The sequence below is a fragment of the Gossypium arboreum genome, chromosome 6 (assembly GCF_025698485.1).
Source record: "Gossypium arboreum isolate Shixiya-1 chromosome 6, ASM2569848v2, whole genome shotgun sequence".
In the NCBI taxonomy this organism is placed as follows: Eukaryota; Viridiplantae; Streptophyta; class Magnoliopsida; order Malvales; family Malvaceae; genus Gossypium; species Gossypium arboreum.
This window is the reverse complement of record NC_069075.1, coordinates 82,959,645-82,968,221: the sequence shown is the minus strand read 5'-3', so window position 1 is coordinate 82,968,221 and position 8,577 is coordinate 82,959,645. Positions and strand designations below refer to the sequence as shown.

Genomic DNA, 8,577 nt, shown 5'->3' with positions numbered 1-8,577 from the left:
GTCTCCATATATGCCAAAGACTTAAAATAATTTAAAACATTTATATATCGATCAATAGTTTGATAGTGTGATTTAACCTCCGACGACCTCCAACTCGAGCTAACATCTGCGACACTATAGGAAAAAGAAAAGGAAGGGAGTAAGCATTATAGCTTAGTAAGTAAGTATGTAAATATTAATAAACAATACATTATCATACTTTAAACAAAGTCACAATATGTTCCCGGAATATTACCATCACAAACACATATACTTTCACTATTACAATCATAAACAGGTTTAAAATAAGTTGTCTAGCAGAGTACTAGCAACTAAATTATTTATTTTTGGAGCTACAGAACTCCAAATTACAAACTGTTAATTTTCCTTGAAACTAGATTCAAATATATTCTTACCATAAAATTTAAAAACTTTTGGTCTAGCCAATTAGTACAGTTTATTCATTAAAATTTCCCCTGTTTCACTTTCTGACAGTTCTGACCTCTCTTCACTAAAAAATAATTATCTCATAGTACAGAACTCGGATAATGTTCTTGTTGATTTATCTTGAAAATAGACTCATTATGGATTTTAAAAATATAATTTTGAGCCTCTAATTATTTTTCTCCAAATTTTTGTGATTTTCCAAAGTCAGAACAAGGGATCACATAATCATTCTGAATCAGTCTCACGAAAACATAAATATCTCAAAATATAGAACTCCTTTGCTTCTATGTTTCTTTTATATGAAAATAGACTCATTAAGCTTTAATTTGATATCAAATTAAGTCTCTGATTCAATTTATACTATTTTTGGTGATTTTACAAAATCACGTCACTGCTACTGTCCAAAACAGTTTTATTGCTAATTCACTCTTTCACACTTTCTTTGTATTAACCTCATTTTAACATACATATCACAAATCATTTTCACCACATTTCATACATCACAAGTATAGGCCCATGATCACAAGGTCACCATAAAATCATCCTCATATATAACTTACTTGTTTATAACCTTACCACATCCTGATCACTTAATGAGCATATCATTCACATAACCAAGTTCCTGCACATATTCATCACAAAATTCACAAAGCAATACATAGAGAGTCTCCCTTGAACACTTCGGATCAATCCTCGATACTTGGTGGTTTCAGCACATAGCTCCACCCATCATATAGTTTGGCTCTCTTGTACACATGGTGAACACTTAGTACCACCCATGTGACCTAGCCAGTTTATCTCGTAGCTCTCTTGTCTACATGGTGTCCTTCACTTGGAACCACGCATGCGACCTAGCTACATATATCCCGTAGCTCTCTTGTCTACATGGTGTACACATAGTATCACCCATGCGACCTAGCTACATCATAATGTCTTGTAGCTCTCTTGTACACATGATGTGCACTCAGCGCTATACATGTGACCTAGCTACATACCATCTCAGATCATCCAATCTTTCCAAGGTTCAACCAGATTTCTCTCTTTTCCAACAATTTCACCAATCAAGTAATTATCCACAAACATATTTCCAATATTTTTATAAAATATCATAATACAAGTAATAGTGATGTATTACTTACATATAAACTTACATCTCATTTAATATCAACGCAATAACATTAAATTACACATTATCTTATTAAAAATCATATGAACTTACAATTTCCCATAAAATCCATAATCATAGAAATCACATTTATGTATGATAATTCAATGCACTTCATGTACCATAGACATATTTTTAAATCAATTCATAAACTTGGCACCATAATCATTTAATTTAACATAATTTAATTAATTCACTAAATTTAACTTTCAAATATAAATTACAAGATTATTGTTGTATTATTATCATACCAACTTACGTACTTTCAACACCTCGGAGATCATAGTAAATATATCAATTTTACATTGAAACATGCATAAATTAATGCTTATTATACATATGAACTTACCTTGATATTAAAACGACCATTTTACCAACTTTCCCAATTTTCGATTTTTCTCTCATTCTAGGTTCAAATCTCGTTTTCCGGGATCTAAAACACCATATTTTACTTATTTAATTAATGTACTATTCAAAACAGTCCTTAACTCAAACTTTAGAAAAATTATAATTTTGCCCCTAAACTTTTGCATATTTACACTTTGCCCCTAGGCTCGGGAATTAAAATTCATCCCTTATTCTTATGTTTTATGACATGATGATCACTTTTCCCTTCTATGGAAACATCAAATTCTCACTCTAACATATACTTATGACTAGTAGGTATTTTTACCGATTAAGCCCTTTTGCTCGTTTTCACTTAAAACCGAGTAGCACAAGTTGTCTAACATAATTTAAAACCTCATATTGTATCATAAAACACCAGAATACACAAATTTTACCTATGGGTATTTTTCCAAATATGAACCCTAGGTTGAATTATTGCTAGCATAAGCTAAATCAAAGTTACGGACTCCAAAACGTAAAGAACTCGGAAAACGGGTTAGAACAGACTTACAATTGAGCTTGGGAAGCTTGAAAACCCTAGCCATGGAGTCTCCCTTGGTATACACGTCCATGGTGAAGAAGATGAGCAAAATTGGCTTTTAATTTTGTATTTTAATTCATTTTACCCTAAATGGCCAAAATACCCTTACTACTAAACTTTCCAAAATTCCATCCATGTCCAATTTTGTCCATAACTTAGAAATTGGTCAAATTTCTATTTAAGACCTCCTAATTAATATTTCAAATCAATTTCATACTAGAAACTTCTAGAATGCAAGTTTTGCAACTTATTCAATTTAGTCCCTAACTTCGAATTAAGCACTTTATGCATAGAATTTCTTCACGAAATTTTCACACAATCATGAAATCATATCATAGACCTCAAAATAATCATAAAATAATTATTTATATCTCAGATTTTATGGTCCCGAAACCTCTGTTCCAACTAGACCCAATTTTGGGCTATTACAATAAGTGAGTCTAGTTTCTAGAAAAATTAGCGGATCTTAATTTGGAGTTTCTTAACTCCAGATATAAATAATTTAGTGACTGTGACTTGAGGAAACATTTTGATCTAAACGTAAGTAAAAGTGCAAAATATGGTTGTATTACCTTGAGGAACAAGTTGATAATTGCTTATTATTTTTCATACGGTCTTACTAACCTATAAAGCTTTCTCCCTTCCTTTCCTTTTCTTTAGTGTTGTCAGGTTAGCTCAAAGTTGGAGATCGTCGGAGGCAGCATCACACTATTAAGTCATCACCTTTGGAATATGGATATATGTTAAGCGTGTTCAAGTGAGCGGCATGTATAGGGACTAGGTTTTTATGATTTGTGTTATTATGATTAGCCTAATGTATTGATCTATATTGATTTATTAGTATATGGCCAAGAGGTGTGTTTCATATTGATTATGGTTCCGCCGTCAGACACAGGTAAGGGGTGTTACACACTTGGTAGATGGTATAGGGTCCTTTCCATCGGGATATAAGCTTCCCAGGAAATAACTTCATCCTTGAATTAAACAACAAAACCTTTTGACCTTCTTTAAACTTGAGAGGTTGTATATGACTATCATGCCTTTTTTTTTATCTTTCTTTACACATTTTGGCATTCTCACAGGAAAACAATCTCAACTCTTCCAACTCATCAAGTTGTAACATCCTTCTCTCACCGGATTGCTAAAGATCAAAGTTCAACTGCTTCAAAGCCCAGTGAGCTCTATTCTCCAACTCTAATGGCAAATGACATGCTTTTCCAAAAACAAACTGATAAGGAGTCATTCCTAACGATGTCTTAAATGTTGTTCGATAGGCCCATAATGCATCATCGAGCCTTTGAGACCAATCTTTTCTACTAGGGCTACTACCTTTTCAAGGATACCTTTGATTTCACAGTTCACTCTCTCAACTTGCCCATTGGATTGGGGGTGCTAGGTAGTAGCAATCTTGTACTTCACATCATATTTGTCAAGCAACCACTTAAGCTATTTGTTTACGAAGTGAGAACCTTCATCACTAATCATAGCTCTTGGTGTCCCAAATCATGTAAACACATGTTTATGTAGGAATCGCATGACTACTTTAACATCATTTGTAGGGTATGCTTCAGCTTCAACCCACTTTGATTCATAGTCCACAGCAACTGAGATGTATTTGTTCCCATATGAAGAAGGAATTGGGCCTAAGAAGCCAATGTCCCATGCGTCGAATAATTCAATCTCCAAAATGTTTGTCAAGGGCATCTCATTCCTCTTTGATATATTCCCGATCCTTTGACATTTATCACAGTTCTTCCCATAAGCCTAAGCATCTTTAAATAGCTTAGGCCAAAAGAAACGTGCTTGCAAAATCTTTGCTACAGTACGTGAACTACCAAAGTGTCCTCCACTTGGAGATGAATGGCAATGACACATGATCTCAGCAATCTCACTTTCAGCTACATTCATTCGAATTATATTATCTGCACATTATTTAAACAAAAATGGATCCTCCCAAAAATAATACCGTCTATCATGAAGAAATTTTTTCCTTTATTGGTATGTCATTTCTTAGAGAGTTATTCCGCATGCAAGATAATTGGCAAAATCAGCAAACCAAGGTGTTTCATGAATTCGATTTACCTCAAATAAGTGCTCATCTGGGAAATTCTCATTGATAGGCACACATGATCAAGTTCCCTCATCTTGTTCCATCCTCGACTGATGATCAGCTATTTGATTTTCGACACCTTTTCTGACTTGGATCTCAAGGTCAAATTCTTGGAGTAGCAGTATCCAACGAATTAGCCTCAATTTCACATCTTTCTTCGTGAGCAAGTATTTAATGGCTGCATGGTCAGTAAATACTGTAACTTTGGTACCTATAAGATATGAGCGTAATTTGTTAAAAGCAAAAACTATTGCAAAGAGTTCCTTTTTGGTTACCGTATAATTGAGTTGGGCTCCCGTCAAAGTTCTACTTGCGTAGTAAATAGGGTGAAACATTTTGTTTCTTCTTTGACCCATCACAGCTCCAACAGCATAGTCACTTGCATCGCACATCAACTCAAAAGGTGAGTTCCAATCAGGTGTAACGATTATTGGGGCTAAGATTAACCCTTTTTTCAAATCTTCAAAAGCTGCCAAACATGGTTTGTTGAAATCAAACAATGTATCTTTCTCTAGCAACAAACACAATGGTTTAGAAATTTTCGAGAAATCTTTGATAAACCTTCGATAAAAACCAGCATGGCCTAAGAAACTTCTAACTCCTTTCACATTCATTGTGGCCAGTAATCTTTCAATTACATCCAGCTTTCCTTTATAGACTTCAATTCCTCTCTAAGAGATTTTATGTCCTAAGACAATCCTTTCCTTGACCATAAAATGTCATTTTTCCCTGTTAAAGACAAGATTCATCTCTTCGTATCTCTCAATACCTTAGCCAAATTACTCAAAAAAATATCATAAGTGTTACCAAAAATAGAAAAATCATCTATGAAAACCTCAACAAAATTTTCAACCATATCAGTGAATATTGCTGTCATGCATCGTTGAAAAGTTGCAGGTGTATTGCATAAACCAAAAAGCATTCGCCTAAAAGCAAACGTACCGTATGGACAAGTAAAGGTTGTTTTATGTTGGTATTCTGGGGCTACAACTATTTGGTTATATCTCGAATAGCCATCTAAAAAACAATATAATTCATTACCTGCCACTCGATCTAACATTTGATCCATAAAAGGCAACGAAAAATGGTCCTTCTGAGTGGCTTTGTTCAATTTTCTGTGATCAATACAGATTCTCCAACCGATAACAGTTCTCGTTGGAATTAACTCGTTACACTCATTTTCAACAATCGTGATTCCACCTTTCTTCGGCACACACTGTACCGGACTTACCCACGAACCATCTGAAATAGGATAGATGATTCCTACATCTAACCATTTGATCACTTCTTTTCTCACAACTTCTTTCATAATAGGATTGAGCCTCCTTTTCCCATCAACTCAAGCTCTTTCACCTTCTTCCAAAATAATTTTATGCATGCAAAAAGAAGGGCTTATACCTTGACTATCAGCTATGGTCCAACCAATTACTTTATTAAATTTCTTCAAAACAGCAATTAGTTGCTCCTCTTGATCTTTTGTTAGTTCTGCTAAAATAAGCACAGGCAAAATAGAACAGTCACCTAAATAAATGTATTTCAAATAGGAAGGAAGTACCTTTAGTTCTAGTTTAAGTCGTTCATCGATTGACAACTTGTGTTGCACAAATTCTCTGACTTCCAACTCCAACGGTTCAAACCGTGTGGATTGAATAAAATTTCTTGGATTGGCTTCCATCAAAGCCTTGTTTTCTTCACCTTCTTCATCCTCCAAAGGGTCAAGATCTAAGGGTTTCTCCAATAGATCTTCTTCAAAATTGCTTTCCATAGAAACCAAGGTTTCTATCTCTTCCATAACTGAAAACTCTTCTATCGGATTGGGAAATTTCATTGCTTTAAGAATATTAAAGGTTACCTAATCGTCTTGAACTCACATGGTGAGTTCACCTTTCTACGCATCAATTAACATCCTTCCCATGGCTAAGAAAGGTCTCCCAAGGATGATCAACACTTCTTTATTTGCTTCAAAATCTAAGACAATAAAATCAGAAAGAAAAATAAATTTATTGACTCTTACCAAAACATCCTCGATCTTTCCCTTAGGATATGCTAAAGATCGATATGCTAGCTAAAGCGTCACAGTTGTAGGTCTTAATTCACCTATCCCTAACATCTTGAAAACAGACTTAGGCATCAAGTTGATACTTGCTCCTAAATCACACAAAATTTTACCACAGTAAGATTCACTAGTGTTACAGGGTATAGTAAAGCTTCTTGGGTCTTTCAATTTCGGGGGCAGTTTGTTCTGCAGGAACACACTGCACTCCTTTGTGAAGGCAACAGTCTCGTACTCACTAAGTCATTTCTTTTTGGACAATATATCCTTCATAAACTTCACATAATTTGGCATTTTTTCTAAAGCCTCTACGAACGGAATATTGATGTGTAACTGCTTCAGAACATCCAAAAACTTCTTGAATTGCACCTCCTATTTCTGCTTGTGTTGCTGCAATCTTTGTGAATATGGAGGTGATGGAACTTTCAGTTGAACCGGACAACTTTTCTGAGTAATTAAATCTGCATCCGATGAAGATGTTAAAGTATCTAAATTCACTAAGTTAAGATTTACCTTGTCAGTCTTTGCAGATTCTTTGGCATAGGAATTTCAATAGCTGGTTGATTCTTTTCAATAGGGTTATCTTTGACATCAATCAATTGGGGTTCTAGAATTTTACCACTTCGCAGTGCCACTGCCTTGATATGTTCTACCCAAATTTCTTGGATTTTCAGTATCGCTCGGCAACGTTCCTTGCGGTCTATTACGAAGCTCTGTAGCTAACTGACCTATTTTGTTTTCCAAATTTTTTAGTGTTGCTGCTTGGCTTTGGATCAAAGCGTCATTCTTTGCCTTGTACGCTTTCAACAAGTTCTCCAAACTGTTTGATGCCCTAGCTTGAAGTGGTTTTAGAGCTTGCTGATTAAACCCTTGAGATTGGTTAGGACTATGCTGCAATGAGTTGTGGTTCAGTTCATTTCCTTGATTGCTCCAAGAAAAGTTAGGTTGATTATGCCATGAAGGATTATAGAAGTTGGACTGGGGTCCTTGTCCACTCCTATTTTGATTGTTGGTTCCCCACATAGTACACTGACTCGGGATTCAATGGACAATTCTCAAAAGAATGACCTTCCTCACAGTACACATAGAAGACTACTTCAAACGGACTTGGTGGCTGAGCTACAAATTATTAGCACTATTAGTGGTAAACTGTTTTAACATAGAGGAAATAGACAATACCTGAGCTAATAACGAAGTGAGGGCGTCAACTTCATGAACTTTGGCTACACATCTTCCTGAAGTTGTTCGATTTGTTCGCCATTGATAGTTATTACTCGCGATCCTCTGGATGATCTCATAAGCCTCATTATAAGACTTAGACAAAATTGCACCATTCGTAGAAGCATCTACCATCAATCTTGTATGTGCATTGAGACCATTATAGAATGTCTCGAACTAGATACAATAAGGAATCCCATGATGAGGACACTTACGCAGTAACTCCTTGAATCGCTCCCAAGCCTCATACAAAGACTCATCATCCAATTGTTGGAAGGTTGTGATCTCGTTCCTCAACTTAGCATTTTTGCTAGGCGAGAAATACTTAACCAAAAATCTCTTTACTAATTCTTGCCATGTAGATATGGAACTTGGTAGCAATGAATTGAGCAATGCTCGTGCTCGATCTTGAAATGAGTACGGAAATAATTTCAACCTCAGTGCATCTTTAGTCATATCGGCTATCTTGAATGAATCACTTACCTCCATAAACAATCGAAGGTGGAGATGTGGATCTTCTGTGGGCATACCACTAAATTAGCCCACCGTTTGGAGCATTTGAAACAAAAAACACACACCTACACCAAACCAATTGGCACATAATATAGCATAAATAGTCATTCAACTAACCTCAACAAAGCATAATTCATACCATTTCAATAACAACAATTGCAAGG

At 35.3% G+C, this 8,577-nt stretch overlaps 1 non-coding gene across 1 annotated transcript; it reads left to right on the top strand.

The window, feature by feature from the left end:
- Positions 1–8,093: 8,093 nt before the first annotated feature.
- LOC128294623 (small nucleolar RNA R71) lies at positions 8,094–8,200 on the top strand. The gene has a single exon (XR_008284931.1). It is a non-coding gene; the product is annotated as a small nucleolar RNA R71 (small nucleolar RNA).
- Positions 8,201–8,577: the final 377 nt, after the last annotated feature.